We start from the raw sequence: 14874 nt of genomic DNA, 5'->3' as shown, positions 1-14874 counted from the left end.
ATGCTTATTTTTATTACAACTTACAATCTGAATATAATCATTTAAACTTTGGGAAAGTAATCTTATTTAGCAAACATGTTGAAAAGAAAGAACAAGCATAACATAATTAACCAGACCGAAACAGAAGGATAACTCTGAAAATGAAGAAAAACTGAAAACCAATTTTGCCAGTCCGAAGTTGACAGCATCTCCATTTCCAACCAACAAGCTCCAGGTTGAAATCCTTTGGTGGAATGAGTTTTTGTGAATGTCTTTTGGTGATAGTGACAAACTCAAATACAGTAATACAAGTATGCCACTGATTTTCTGCCAATGGATGATCAGGCACCTTTAGTCCTGATATAATTACAAGAATGCAATGCACCTGAAATTCTGGTGACCACTGACTAGTTAACTAGGCAGCCACAGATGATGCAAGTATGTGCATGGGCCATTTTACAGCGATGATGATGGTAAGACCTAAGTTTATTTTCACTTGTATCATTTGTTCTAAGGTATTTCATTTAATCACTTAATTCACATTTAATTTACATTTCATATTTGAGTTTCTAGTCATCCATTGTAGAGATATAGGTGGATTATAATTAGTGGGTGAGAGGTCACCATTAAATTATTACCACGTGACCTCCACTGGCCCAATAAAATGGATACAGCATGGTTCTAGAACCAAGGGTTCCAGAAAATCAGTGGTGTACCTGTATAAATAACTACATTTAGTAGTTTAGCAAGTTTTGCAAAAAAGGGCAGATTTAAGTTATCTATTCATCAATACCTTCCATTTCAATCACTTTGTCTTTATTATACTGTATAGTACCATTTCAAGTTAAATGTCCTTTTTCTATAACTGTCTCATATACTATTTATTTTTCTTACTCCAATTCATTATCAGCTTAGAATGAGCAATCTCCAATACCTGGGAATTAAGTATGTATAATAGCTTACTCCTGGTATCTTTATGATAAGATATCTCAATTACACTTAAACAAAACCTTAAATGAATTTTCTGATTAAGTGTTCATGTGAAAGTAAGATTGTCTTTAAATCACTCAAATCTCTTTTGTAGCATATAGAATACATATATAGTATACTATTGTTGATAAACTTCACAAGTTTATGAGCTATTCATAAATTATTTAAGTGATTCAAATTCTTTTTAAGATTTTCAACAGAAGTGTGATATAAGTAAAGGTACTCAATAGAAGTGTTTTTAATTTAGCTTTTATTATATAGCTATTTTAGTTTAGTTAAAATAATCAACCATTCTTCTAATATATATATATATATATATATATATATATATATATGTGTGTGTGTGTTGCTGATCTGGATACCGAGGTAGACAGTATTTCTGCAAACAACAGGTGGAGCTGACCAGTTATGGCATGAAATGTTTTCAAATTGCTTTCAAATGGCTAAGGATTTTCATCACACCAGCATCCTGCATATTAGAGGCTTAAACAAATTGAAAAAAAGTACTGTGTTTGATCTCCAGAAGCAAGATTCCTGGTTTACCTTCCCTTAACTTATGCTATTTTCCATAAAATAAGGAACTTTGTAACTCAAAAACAGTGTGATGAAATTTTTATACAATTTGATGAAAAGCAATGTGATTTGTAATGTGAAAAAAAAAAAAAAAAACACTTAGAAAAGGTGTATAATAAATAGTTTAATTCAGTAAATAAATGGGTACATGACAACAGTCAAAAAAGGAGGTCAAATTGAGATTATCAAAGTGCGACAATAAGAAATGTGTTTAACCCTCACAGCAATACAGTGCCCAATGATGTTTCATACAATTTATGATGTTGAACAGGAGAGCAGTTGAAAATAACAACCATTGCACCTGCAAAACTAAAAGACATTCAAAGTTTTGGGGAGAGGGGTTGAGAGCAGCAACAAATCTACCTAGAGCATTCCATACGTGCCCAACAGGATTAAGGGCAGGAGACCTGGCTGATCAGTCCATGTCTGTGATAGTCTCTTCTTGAAGATATTGGGTTCCATGAGCTTCACTTGATGATGATGATTATTGATGGTACTGTTATTTCTGACCACACTAACTATAGGAGAGAATAAATGACTACTGTTTGGGTTTTTTTTTTTTTTGGTCAAATTAATTTTAAAACAAAGTTATACCAACTAGGTTCGCCAACTGTGGCTGCTGGCTTCATCATTTTTATACATCTTTTACCCTGATGAAGCCAGCAGCCACAGTTGGTGAAACCAGTTGTGGTAACTTTGTTTTAAAATAAATCTGACCAAAAAAAAAAAAAATTAGTATTCATTTATTCTCTCCTATGATTATTATTATGATTTGTAGGATGTCTCCCCCTCTCACACTCACATATGGATGAGAATAGAGGGGCCAGGACCTCATCTCTCTATAAGTTGCAGCATTCCACTAGGAATGCATGTACATGTTGATGCATCTACTCAAAGCGATACCTCCCCAAATCATCATCATGCTACCTCCACCAGTGGTGTTCCTGGTTCTTTCCATATCATGTCATGGAAATGTGTTTACAAATCAGGACTCATTTGTAAACAATACCAATACCCTTGGGTCTTGGATCCAATTGATGTGGAACCTAGCCAATTTCAAACACTTTCTCTCCTGCAGGACAGGGGCATGCAGATTATCAAATGCCTAGCATACAGACCACCTTCATGAAGCCTTCTGCACACAGTGGAAGCAGATACCAATGTCCCTGTAGTCAAAGCGAGGTCACATCATAACTGATTCAGGGTAGCAGTCTTGTTTTGAAGAGTAAATAATCAGAGATATTGGTCACCTGCTGCAGTTGTAGTCCATGGTCTTCCTTCAGTGTATCTCTGGAATACTTTATGAATGTTGGAATTGGTTCCAATCTGTGAATGTAACAACTCTCATGCAATCATTTGGCTACCTCTCCCTGGCCTCCATATTGGCTTGCCAACTGATTTCATAAATTAAAAGATATCTCGCAGCCATTTATAGTTACAATATGGATGCAACAACCTACTATGATATAATTACAATAATAAACGAATGGCTTCTATTGCACTTCTATAGTCCTTGTTTTGCTGTAGTGTAATATCTGTTGGCTTCTAATAAGAAGGGCTTCTATTGCACCCCCCACGTCTACAGATCAGAGCAATTTGCTATCTCAAAATATCTTCTTCTCACTCCAGACAAAACATGAAAAGCCACTCGAAATGCATGCTTTTATACTGCAGCTAATTTGTATACGATTCAGTATCAGTTTTTACATAATGTATCTGACCTTTGCTTTCAGAAGGGATACAGAAAACTGAAAGATTAATTAAATAAACATAAAATGTGAAAAAATGTACAACTCAGAAAGTAAAATAGTACCTAACATAGACCAAGACTTGCAAGATACAAGTCAGATGGCACACCTTTTATATCACAAAACATTTCTAAAAACATGTGCATTCATTATTATAAAAACGTTGAGTGGATGGGTGATGGGGTCCTACACATAGCATGCAGAATCAGTTTCTTTTATAATGATGGAAAATCAATGAGATATTTTTGACATTGTTATTTACTACACTACTGAGCAAATATTTAGACTTTTTCAGAACACTGTAGCCCTCTCTGTTAGCTAAGCACACCTCAGACTTCAAAAGTAGTTTATGATGATATCCAATGTGCTACTTCTGCTAGCTGCATTAAGTTATTGTTCAAGATTATCTCAATCAATCAATGTCAACTAGCCTAAACCAGGATGAATTTCGTGGTTTCGAAGATCAGCTGTCTTCTGTAGTAAATTAGCCATTATGCTTGAGTACAGTTAAGTGGTCCATAGGGGTATCCAAAATTATTCTATGATAAACATCATCATCAACAAATTTTTGACATGTACCCTCAAGGGGTACAGGATATGATAGTACTACATGAAAAATTTACATCATTACTAACTTCCTATCTACAATTTTCCTCCAAATCAGTCTGTTACTTATTAAGACTACAATATTCTCAGATCTTATATTTCTATCATCTAAGGCAATTTGTACCGTATCAATCCACCTATATCTTGATCTTCCTCTGGGTCGTTTTGCTGCTAACCTGACAGAGAATACTTGTTTTGCTAATCTTTCCTTGCCCATTCTGTTTAAGTGACCATACCACCTGAGATTAGCTCTGCTAACACATTCCTGGATGCTGACAATTTCAAGTTCTTTCCTAATATCCTCGTTTTTAATATGATATTGCCATTGATGCCGTCTGTTCACGCCTCTAATCTTTCTCAGGACTCTCATATCTGCGGTCTCTAGTCTTTCGTCAAGCATTTTACTTCCGACCCAGCTCTCAGATCCATAAGTTAAAACTGGTTTGAACACTGTCTTGTATACAGCTAATTTCATATTCCGACTAATTTCTCTCTTATTCCATATGAATTTATTCAATTGACATCCTACCATACCAGCTTTGTTGATTCTGTCGTCAATTCCCATATTTAATTTACCATCTTCACTAAAAATCGTGCCCAAGTAGCGGAAATGTTTTATTTCATCCACAGGTTCTCTGTTCACAACAGAGTTAACATTTAAACGATTCTACCTATTTTCAGTCTTTGTCTTTTTATTGCTGACCTACATACCATATCTATTACAACAGTTATTCAATTTAGTCAGGGAATCTTGCAGACTTGTATTGGATTTATTTAGAAGAATAACATCGTCTGCATAAAGCAAAGAGCTGACATTAACATCTCCAATTTTGATATCAGGTTTAATACCACTTTCCTTCATAATGTGATCCATATAGATAATGAATAACAGAGGGGATAATGTACATCCTTGTCTCATACCAGATTTAACATTAAACCATCTATCTGTACTTCCTTCAATTTTAACTGCTGACTTACAACTCAAATAAAGACTAAGTATTGCTTGCTATAATGCCGCATTGACACCATATAACTGCAACGTATTGAATAGCTTCTCTCTTGGCATCTTGTCATATGCCTTTTCCAAATCGACAAAACTTAAATACAGATCTATGTTATATTCCCATGCTTTCTCGACTATTTGTCGGAAAGTGAAGATCTGATCCAGCCTATATTTGGCCTGAATCCAGCTTATTCTTCACCAAGCTTTTTCTTCCACAATTCTTCTCAATCGTTTATCAAGTATACTTGCATAATTCTTACCAGGAACACTCAGTAGGGAAATACCTCTGTAATTCTCACATTCAGTTTTATTTCCCTTTTTATATATGGGTACTATTAGAGCTCTACTCCAATCATCAGGAATTCGTCCCTCTGTCCAAGCCTTCTGAACTATGCACTGCAGCCACTGTAAGACTTGTATACCTCCATACTTGAGCATTTGTGGTTGAATATCACTACTCCTGCTGCCTTTCCACATTTCACGCCTTTGATGGCTTTTTCTACTTCAGGTATGAATACGAATTCCTGATTGTATGAATGTTGAGTGTTATTTACCACTACGCTATCACTGCTTGTCTCATTTAGCAATTTTTTGAAGTAATTACACTATACTTCAAGGATATCTTTTTCTCCCATTTTCATGTCACCTTTATCATCTCTATCTCCTTTTATAGCACTCTTTCCTGCAATTCTAAGCTTCTTCAACAACCTCCAGAATATTTTGCCACCTCCTTGATATTTATTTTCTATGTTCTTGCCAAAGTCTTCCCATGACTTTTGTTTAGCAAGAGTTTTACACAGTGTTTAGCTTTCTTACATTTGTCTCTGTATTCTCTAAGAGCACAAGCTGATTTATTTGCCAGGAACTTTTGATATGCTTTTTTCTTTTTCACTGCCTGTTTAACTTCCTGTGTCCACCATGGAGTTCTGATTTTTCTATCCTTGCAGACAACCTCACCAAATGCCTCCCTGGCTGAATCAATCAGTTTTCTTCAAGGCTTGCCACTGAATCTCCTAGGTTGGTTCCTGTTCTCAAACTCTTTCATTTTTTCTTCAATAATCTTTGTGTATTTTAGTCTACAGTTCACATCTGAGAGCTGCTCAACTTTTATTCACTTTAAAACTTTCTTACATGTTATTCTTTTCAACATGAAATTCAATTTTATCCTGCTCAAGGCTAAATAGTGATCACTTCCAATTTCAAATTCTCTGTACATTCTGGTGTCCTGCACCAGGGAGAAAACATCATCATTAACAATAACATAGTCAATGAGACTTTTTTTATTCCTTGCCTCTTCTCTTCATGTGAATTTGTGCACATTTTTATGTTGGAACATGGTGTTAATAATAACCAGTCCATGTACTGAGCAGAAATCCAACAGGTATTGCCATTATTATTAGCTTTGCTCTTTTCTCCAAATTTTCCCAAAATATTTTTGTCTGACAATCATTTCCTACTCTGCTATTTAGATCCCCAACAAGGACCAACTTTTCCTTTTTTATTGTGTCAGTTGCTTTCTCTAAAGCCTCAAAAAATTCCTCCACTTCTACCTTATTAGAACCTTCTGTGGGACCATAGGCACAAATAAGTCTCATTGTCCAGTTCACCACTCTGATATTTGCCCACATCACTCTACTTGAGACTACCTGCCATTCAAGAAGATTAGCCTTGTATTTAGTGTTGTATACTATGGTTACTCCTTTTCCTTGATTGTCATTGCCTGAATATAACATTTTGTATTTATTGCTCAGTAAGATCTCGCCAGTTATTGTGTTTTTTGTTTCAGTCACCCCTACTTGTCGATTCTGGTACTTATCTAATTCCTGAGCTAGCTCCATTTCTTTGCCATTCAGGCTTCTTATGTTGATAATATCGATCTTTAACTCTGGTGATGTTGAGTTGGGGTATGTTTTCAGATTTGTTCCAGTAGCTGACTTTTTGCTGTTCATCCTGGTTTCCTGGCAAAAATAACAGGGGCCTTGTTTAACCAGGCAGGGGCCCAGCCGGCATGAAATTTTGTCATGTTGTACCATCATTTTGTATTTTGGTTTAAGCCAAGAATACAATTTGGTCGGTTAAATCCCAAATTTCCAGCCCATCCTCGTTGATTCAATATCCAGGTAGATACCCAACAGGGTGCACCACATCCAAGAAAATGTTGGAATTCTGTATCTTCATCACATCCATTGGTGATATTAGCCAAAAACTAATTTCTTAATTTCTGTGATTATCAAGCCACTGAATAATCTGCAGAAGTTTGCAGAAAATAAATTGTACAAATTTATTTTAATGGTGGACATCATCAACTAAGTGCCTATTGAATCCTAATCTTAAGAAAAGAAAGACAAGGTATGTGCTTTTTTTTGGAAAATACCGTATGTCTCTTAGCAGTCATCAAAATGTTTTATTAAATTTCATCATCATCAATTTCCTGATATGCACTTCATAGGATGACATTACCATGATTAAAATTATAATATGCCTTGTCACCACTCCAATATTATCAAAACTCATATATCTCACTTTGAGGGTATGTCTGACTGAATCAATACACCTAGATCTTGGTCTCCAACTGGATCTTTTAAAGATGACCCCACACGTGAAGTCAGATGGCCTATAAGACTATAGTGACCATGCATGGGTAAGTGATTAAGGAGAAAAATATGGACTTATTGATATTTTTCTCAGCGTTGGAGGTTGTACTCAGTGGGAAAAACAACATGGGGGAGAGAGAGTATTCCAAAGACTTGAGGTAGATGGATGAAGGAAGATGATAAGTTTGTTTGGAGCCGGACAGTATATGGGTGTTGGCCAGTGGCTGCTCTATTTTTCAGATGGTTAGAAGCAAGTGGAGGAATGATAGTGGCCAATTCAGAGGACCAGTGCCCATTAAAGCACCTATAGAAATGGCACAGTGCAGAAACAAAGTGTTTATGGGAAAGAAACTGAAGAGAGACTGTGAAGGAAGAGTCACCTATTAAGCAGATTTCCCTCTTCTGTATATCATCAAGAATTCATTAGAGGGGTTTTGGGTGCACCATCCCAAATGTTGGAACAATAGTCGAATATTAGCTGGATCTGAAACTTATAGTGTAAAAAGTTAAGAGTAAGATAGATACTTGTTTTGTTTTTTTTGTTTGTTTGTTTTTTTTTAATGGAAAAAGAACATGCTTTTTGGAGGCTATGTATGTAATATATTTGTGCCAGGATAAACTGGATGCGACAATCAGCACAAGAAGACAAAAAATCTTGCAAGGAAATGGATATTATCAAAAAAGTAAGAGGAAGTAAAGTAGGATCTTTCTTGCAGGGAATAAGACAGAACTGAGTTTTTAAGATATTGAAATTTACTAAGTTGCCATAACCACACTGAAGGATGTTGAGATCAGTTTTTAAGTCACTGTTTATGGATGATCTTGAAGCTTCTATCATTTGACTACTAAAGGGTTTCTCAAATGAGGAAGGCAAATGAAGAGTACTGCCATCAGCAAAACTGTGAATAGGATATTAAAGTTAGAGAGAGAGAGACAGAGAGAAAAGGTCATTGATGTAAAGGTGGAAGAGTGTAGGTGAGAGTACAGAACCTTGAGATACTCCAGCATTGATAGAGTAACCATGACCAGTGAGGAACCTCGCAATCCAATCACAGAGTGCAGGAGAGAGACCACAAGATAGTAGCTTGTTCAAGAGGCCTTGGTGTCAGACATGACTGAACGCCTGTGAAATATTAAAAGTGAAAATGGGGTTTCTCCAAATCTTTCCATGGCCTGTGTCCAAAGGTGGGTGAGATTAGATAAGAGGTCAGCTGTAGAAGAAGAATATTGACAACCACGAATTAACTGATGAGACTCCAGGTGGTGAAGAAGCTCCATCGCTCCATAATCTCCATCACTTTTGAAATACTCAGTTGAGAGCAATGGGATGGCAGATAGATGACTGACTTCTGTCTCCCTTTTTGGGGAAACATGTTTGTTGGGTAGGTGCCAAAATAATATGAATGATGCCAAAAGAATATGAATATGAAATAGCTTATAAGCTAAGGCAATACAGGGTGGGTATTAATTCTGAGATGCAGGAGTGGGCATTAAACGCCTGATTTTCTAACCTTTCCTAAGCTATTATGGATATCTGATAAGTGGCCACACCCACAGATTAACCACGCTACCAGCCAAGATGTCTATAGACGTCAAGGTTATCATGGATGCGAAGTGCATATTAAAACTGCAATGCCATTGAAATATATGATGGATACGAAGCACATGAGGATGTGTATTTGACCCATAATGGCCAGTAAGGTGGTTAACTCTGCTCACACACATTGCCAAATGCCAACCATGTCATCTCTCTTACTAATATCTTCCTTTTTAATATAATTCTGTCATTGCTGCCATCTGATCACCCCCCCATGTATTATTCTCTGAACTCTTAATATGAGGTCATTCATATGTTTTATTTCTAACCAAGCTTACAGATCCATTCGGTAAAATTGGTTTGAACACTGTCACACCTAACACACTGGCATTGATTGTTGCGTTGCCCACTTCCATATTCACGATAAACTGTGACTAAATAGCTGAAATATTGTACTTGTTCTCCATAGAATGAAATTTTATACATTCCTTACTACTTTCATAGTTTTGGACTTTCTATTCATGATTTTCATACAAGTTTGTTACAACTGTTATACAGCTGAGAAGAATTCTGGGACTTCCAAATGATTTATTTAGGAGTACATTAAAAGAAAATGGCTCAGTTTGTTATCTCTGATTCTATTATCAGGTTTCATGCCACTTTCTTTCATAATATGATCCATATAGATGATGAATAAATAAGAGTTGAGATAATATACATTCTTGTCTTGCACCTAATTTTACATCGTCATTTTTCGATACCTTCTTTGTTCTAATTGCTGAATTTAATTAAATACAGATTTTATCTTGCTCTGTAAGATATTCCACTTCTCATATAATTATAACATTTTGAAAAGTTTTTTCCCCAATACAGATCCTAATATTCCCATGATTATTCAACGATTTGTCATAAAGTGAAAATCTAGGCTTGACAACCTGTGAAATTCTTGAACTCACCTTGCTCTTCTTGTTTCTCTTCGACAATTTTTCTTTTCTTCTTCCACTGAATTCTAGATTGACTAGAGTGATACACTGTAATCAATCAGAAGTCAGGTGTCTGAGCAGATCTGAATTATACAGTGTAGCTACGGTAGAACTTTTATATTTCCATAGCTGGTCATTTCTCGTTGAATATCAACTGCTTTTCCACATTTCAGATCTCTGGTAACCTTTTCTGCCTGAAGTATTGATATGTCTCCCATTACACTCCACTTAGATATTTTTACCACTGTTTTGATGCTTGTTTTGCTTAGCAATCACTTCCAAGTAGACATCCAGAATATATTTAGTTTTATCACATTTATCATCTCTGATTCCTTTCACTGTACTTTCTCCTCCATTTCAAAGTTTCTTCGATAATCGCCAGAATATTTTCCTATCTTGATGACTTTTGTCTTGGATATCCTTACCAAAGAATTCCCATGACTTTTATTTTGGCTTAATGGTTTGCTTTTTTTTAACATTTTTATTTATTTCACACACACACACACAGTATTCTCTCAGAGTACATGCACTTATTTGCTAGAACATTTGAATGTGCTTTCTTCTTTTCGAGGAGTGCCACTAGCTTCTTGCATCTACCATGAAGTTCAGATTTTTCTTTCCTTGTAACCAATTACACTATATACCTCCTTTGATGAATCAGTATTTTGCAGCCTGCAAAGAGATTCCTCAAAATGGTTGTTGTTTCCACCTTGTTTTTCTTGAATAATATTTGTATAGTTGAGTCGACAGTTTACCTCTAAAACCTGCTCTACTTTAATTATTTTCTTTAATTAATTAATTATTTTCAATATGATATTTATTTTATTCCAGGAAATTTGAAATTGGTTGCAGCAAAAATAAGTGATGACTGCATCCAATTTCAAATTCCCTGTATACCCTTGTATCCTGAACCAGCAATATGAATGATGACAGTCAATAAGACTTTTTTTTTTTTTTTTTTTTTTTGTAAATATCTTTATGTTGAAAGATAGTGTCAGTAATGACTGGTCCATGTTCTGAATAGAAATCCAGCACACGCACACTTGCCATTATTATTAGCTTTGACCTTTCCTCTAAACAGTGGAGTCGTATGTTTATTTTATGTTATAACAATGTTTATTTCTGGTTTAAGCCAATACAGAATACAATTTGTTTGAAAGTCTCAAATTGCAAGCCCATCTTATCTATGTTCACTCAATACCCAGTAGTACTCTAACAATGGGGCACATTGCATGAGGTGAAGACTGGACATTAAGTCAGAAGCTTCAATCAATTCTACACGTTCCTTGAAAGTAATCTGTAGGCCTCCTCTCAGTTATCTGGCTTTGAATATTAAGAAAGCTGGCAATCCATCTGCAGAAGTCCTGAGGCAGTCCAAATGATGGGAATTTGCTTAGTAAGCCTTTGTACCAGACTCTGTCAAAGGCTTTAGAGATATCAAGTGCAACTACTTGGGATTCACCGAATTTCCCCATGGCGTTTGCCCAGTGATGGGTGATGTATGAGAGTAGATCTATCCGTACTGGTGGGCGCATAATAGCCAGGTACCTTCAAGGTAGGAGTTGAGAGTTGATGGTTTTCTCCATTACTTTAGATAGGACTGAAGTGAGTGAGAAACTTCACTTCAGTGAAATGAACACCGGAAACAATAGTCCAACCATGGGAATGAAGCATAGTAGTCTTGGAGACTATCCCATCTGACACTGTTATAATGCCAAACTACTCTTGTGTGGAAGTGACTGTGAAAGTGTTGTTGAATGGGGGGGGGGGGGGGGATGAGCACTAAGTTGTGGTCAAAATTACCCAGGGAGCTCACTACATATTTGGAGGGGTCATCAGTAAGGAAGAGATCTGGGGTATTTGGGGAGTGGTTCAGGTCATCTGGTATGTATGAGAGTAGATCTCCTGTTGATCGGTTTTGACGGAATTCGTACTGGTGGTCACTTAATAGCTGGACCTTCACAGTAGATTAGGAGCTGAGAGTTGATGGTTTTCTCCATCACTTTAGATAGGGCTGAAGTGAGTGAGATAGAACGGTAGTTAGATGGTAGTGATTTGTCACCCTTTTTAGGAATGGGTTGAATATATAGGCCAGTTTCCAGGCTTTGGAAACTGGCCAAAGCTAGGAATATACCAGTGGAGTAAGAGTGTATGTACAGAGGGCATAGGATAAGAGTCAGTTCTGGTGCACAGACATTCAGGACAATTGGAGGAATGCCATCAGGGCCAGCCAGGAGACGTTTGTGTGTCTAATTCAGACAACAGGTTTATGATATCTTTTTGTAAAAGGATACAGGGGGCATTGTATGTTGGGCAGTTGGAATGACTGTAGGGCATGGCATTTGCCATTGTAAGTTATGTGTGCATTGGAGGCAAAGTGTGAAGCCAGGAGGTTAGCTTCTTCTGTGGGTGATGTTGCAATTGAGCTATCTGGGTATGATAGAGGTGGGAATAGTGTAGAGCAAAAGTTACAACCAATTGCCTTGACAAGAGACCAAAAGGCATGATTTCCATTTGGACAGGCTGCAAGCATCCTACTTTAGAAACAGGAAGTTTTGGTATTTTAGATTTGATAATTTTCTTGCATCTGTTTCGGGCTTCAGTGTAGGCTTTGAAGGAGGATGGGGTTCTTGATTTGAGCCACTTGTGGTATGCCTGATTTTTTCACTTGTACAACCATGGCACATCTTTTGGGGGAACCCCAAAAAAGTGTTCCAATAGGGGATGGAACCCAGACAGGGGATGGTAATTCAGAGTAATGTGGGAAATGTATGTGTTCATGCCAGTGAGGATTACTTTGGTGATACGTTTGGCGTATATGTTGGAAGACTGGAAACAGTAATCCAACCATAGGAATGAAGCATAGTAGTCTCGGAGACTGTGCCATTTGGCACTGTTATAATGCCAAACTACTCGTGTGTGAGTGACTGTGTAAGCGTTGTTGCAAGGGAGAGGAGGTGAGTCTAGGTTGTGGTCAGAATTACCCAGGGAGGGCTCACTACATATTTGGAGGGGTCATTAGTAAGGAAGTGATCTGGGGTATTTGGGGAGTGGTTCAGGTCATCTGGTATTCTGGTAGGTTTTTGAACAATTCGTGTAAGGTCATTGGTGACTGCAAATGTTTCAGCATCTCTGCCTGCAGGATCTGTATAACTGGAAGAGGAAAGCCAATTGGTGTTATAAACATTGAAATCACCCAGGAGGATGATTTCACTATTGGGAGAGTGGGACTGGAGAAAATCAACTTTTTAAAGACAGGAAATGAAAGAGCTTAGAGAGATTAGTGGTATTAGGAGAGCGATAGAGACAGCAGATGAATTTTACTGAATGGGGGAAGGATATCTTCAGCCAAAGAATGTCAAAGTTGGGCGATTCTAAGTTAGTTGCTCTCTGGCAGGGTATGTCAGAGCGGATATATGCACAGACACCACCCTTGGGTCAAAAGGAGTTAAACAGTGTATAGTTAGGAAGGTTGAGATGAATAGTGCTGGGAGAAGGTGAGATTTGAGTTTCTATTAAAAAGAGTAGGTGGGGTTTGGTGGACTGCAGATGATAGTGGATGTTATTAAGGTTGGAGTTGAGGCCACGGATGTTGGTGAAGTGGATATGCAAGGTTCTGTGAGGCATGGATTTGACCCCAACGGTCTTGCATGTTTCCTATGCAGTGCCTGCATACTGGTGTCCTTGGTGGCGTCACTTGGTTTTTGTACTAGTTTGGTTTGTTTGTAGTCTATTATCCAACTGTTGTCTTCATTTTGGTGTTTTTCTTCTAGTTGTCATCTTTGTTCTCCCTGGTCAAAGGTTAAATCAGGTCGAGCACGTATGCACGACTGGCTGCAAGTGTCCTTTAGCTTGTTATTTATCGCTATTATAAATTTGGATGAGTTTATTGCTGAGTCGCAGGCCACTTTCACAGAGACGTGGAAAGTTCATTCCGTCCTTTCTTTTGTTTATGGGTCTGATAAGATGGCATTCGACGATATTTCTGGGATCAAAATTGTATTCTCCTGCTAGTTTGCTGACATCTTCTTTTAAGGATTTACCGTTTTTTGTTAGAAAGTTCAGGATAACAGGGTTGAGTTTCCTATTTTCAGCCTCGAGCGACTCTTGTACCATTGATGCAATTAGTTCACAAAGTTCATAAGCAAGCACGGGCGCGCTTGCGATTGGGCACTCGTCGTTGAGCAACTCAAGCTTAGTTTCCAACTTTCCAATTTTGGAGGAGAAAGTATCGATCATAGTATTAATCGATCATAGTACTAAGTTGCTCGAGGTTTTCAACTCTTTTGCCTAGGTTTAGTATCTGTTTTACGGAAGGGAGGCACATTGTACAAAAGTAGGGTTGGTTAAGATCGGTAAAAAGCTTGTGCACATATTCATTTATTTTCGCACAGGAAATATGTAGCCAGTTGCAACAAAAATCGCACAATATACTTTTTTTTTTCTTTCTTTGACTCTGGTTTCACAGTTGCAACACTTTGTAATGTCATTTGGTTTGTTGGTGATCGGCAGCACTACATTGACGGGACTCGAGTTAATCTTCCGTTGTTGGCCTTTGTTGCCACCATCTTTACTTCGCATGGTAGGCATAGTGCTTTCACGTGGCTGTTTTTTAGTTGTAAAAAATAGCTGATTTTAATGGACTATGGGTACTTACGAGTTTTGCTGAAGTAAACAGCTGCTTAGTAGCTTCTGTTACTTTTCCGTTTACTGCTTATTTTGCACAAAAAGCACTTGCAATTACGATAAAAAGCAGGAGCACAAGTTTAACATTACTTATTGGCAGGTGCCACCAGGTCTTGGGATACCTAGAGCTTTTGTAAGTTACTATTAAATATAAACCATTTTTCATAAAATAAGA

General features: G+C 37.2%; 1 protein-coding gene across 2 annotated transcripts in view; it reads right to left on the bottom strand.

The window, feature by feature from the left end:
* The window catches only part of eIF3a (eukaryotic translation initiation factor 3 subunit a), a 378310-nt gene that overhangs the window by 47599 nt on the left and 315837 nt on the right, over positions 1–14874 (bottom strand). The window lies entirely within an intron of this gene.

This window comes from Typopeltis vanoorti, chromosome 5, assembly GCF_054136105.1.
Source record: "Typopeltis vanoorti isolate ZY-2024b chromosome 5, IOZ_Tvanoo_1.0, whole genome shotgun sequence".
Lineage (NCBI taxonomy): Eukaryota > Metazoa > Arthropoda > Arachnida > Uropygi > Thelyphonidae > Typopeltis > Typopeltis vanoorti.
The sequence above is the reverse complement of the archived record's forward strand: the minus strand, read 5'-3'. Positions and strand labels throughout refer to the sequence as shown.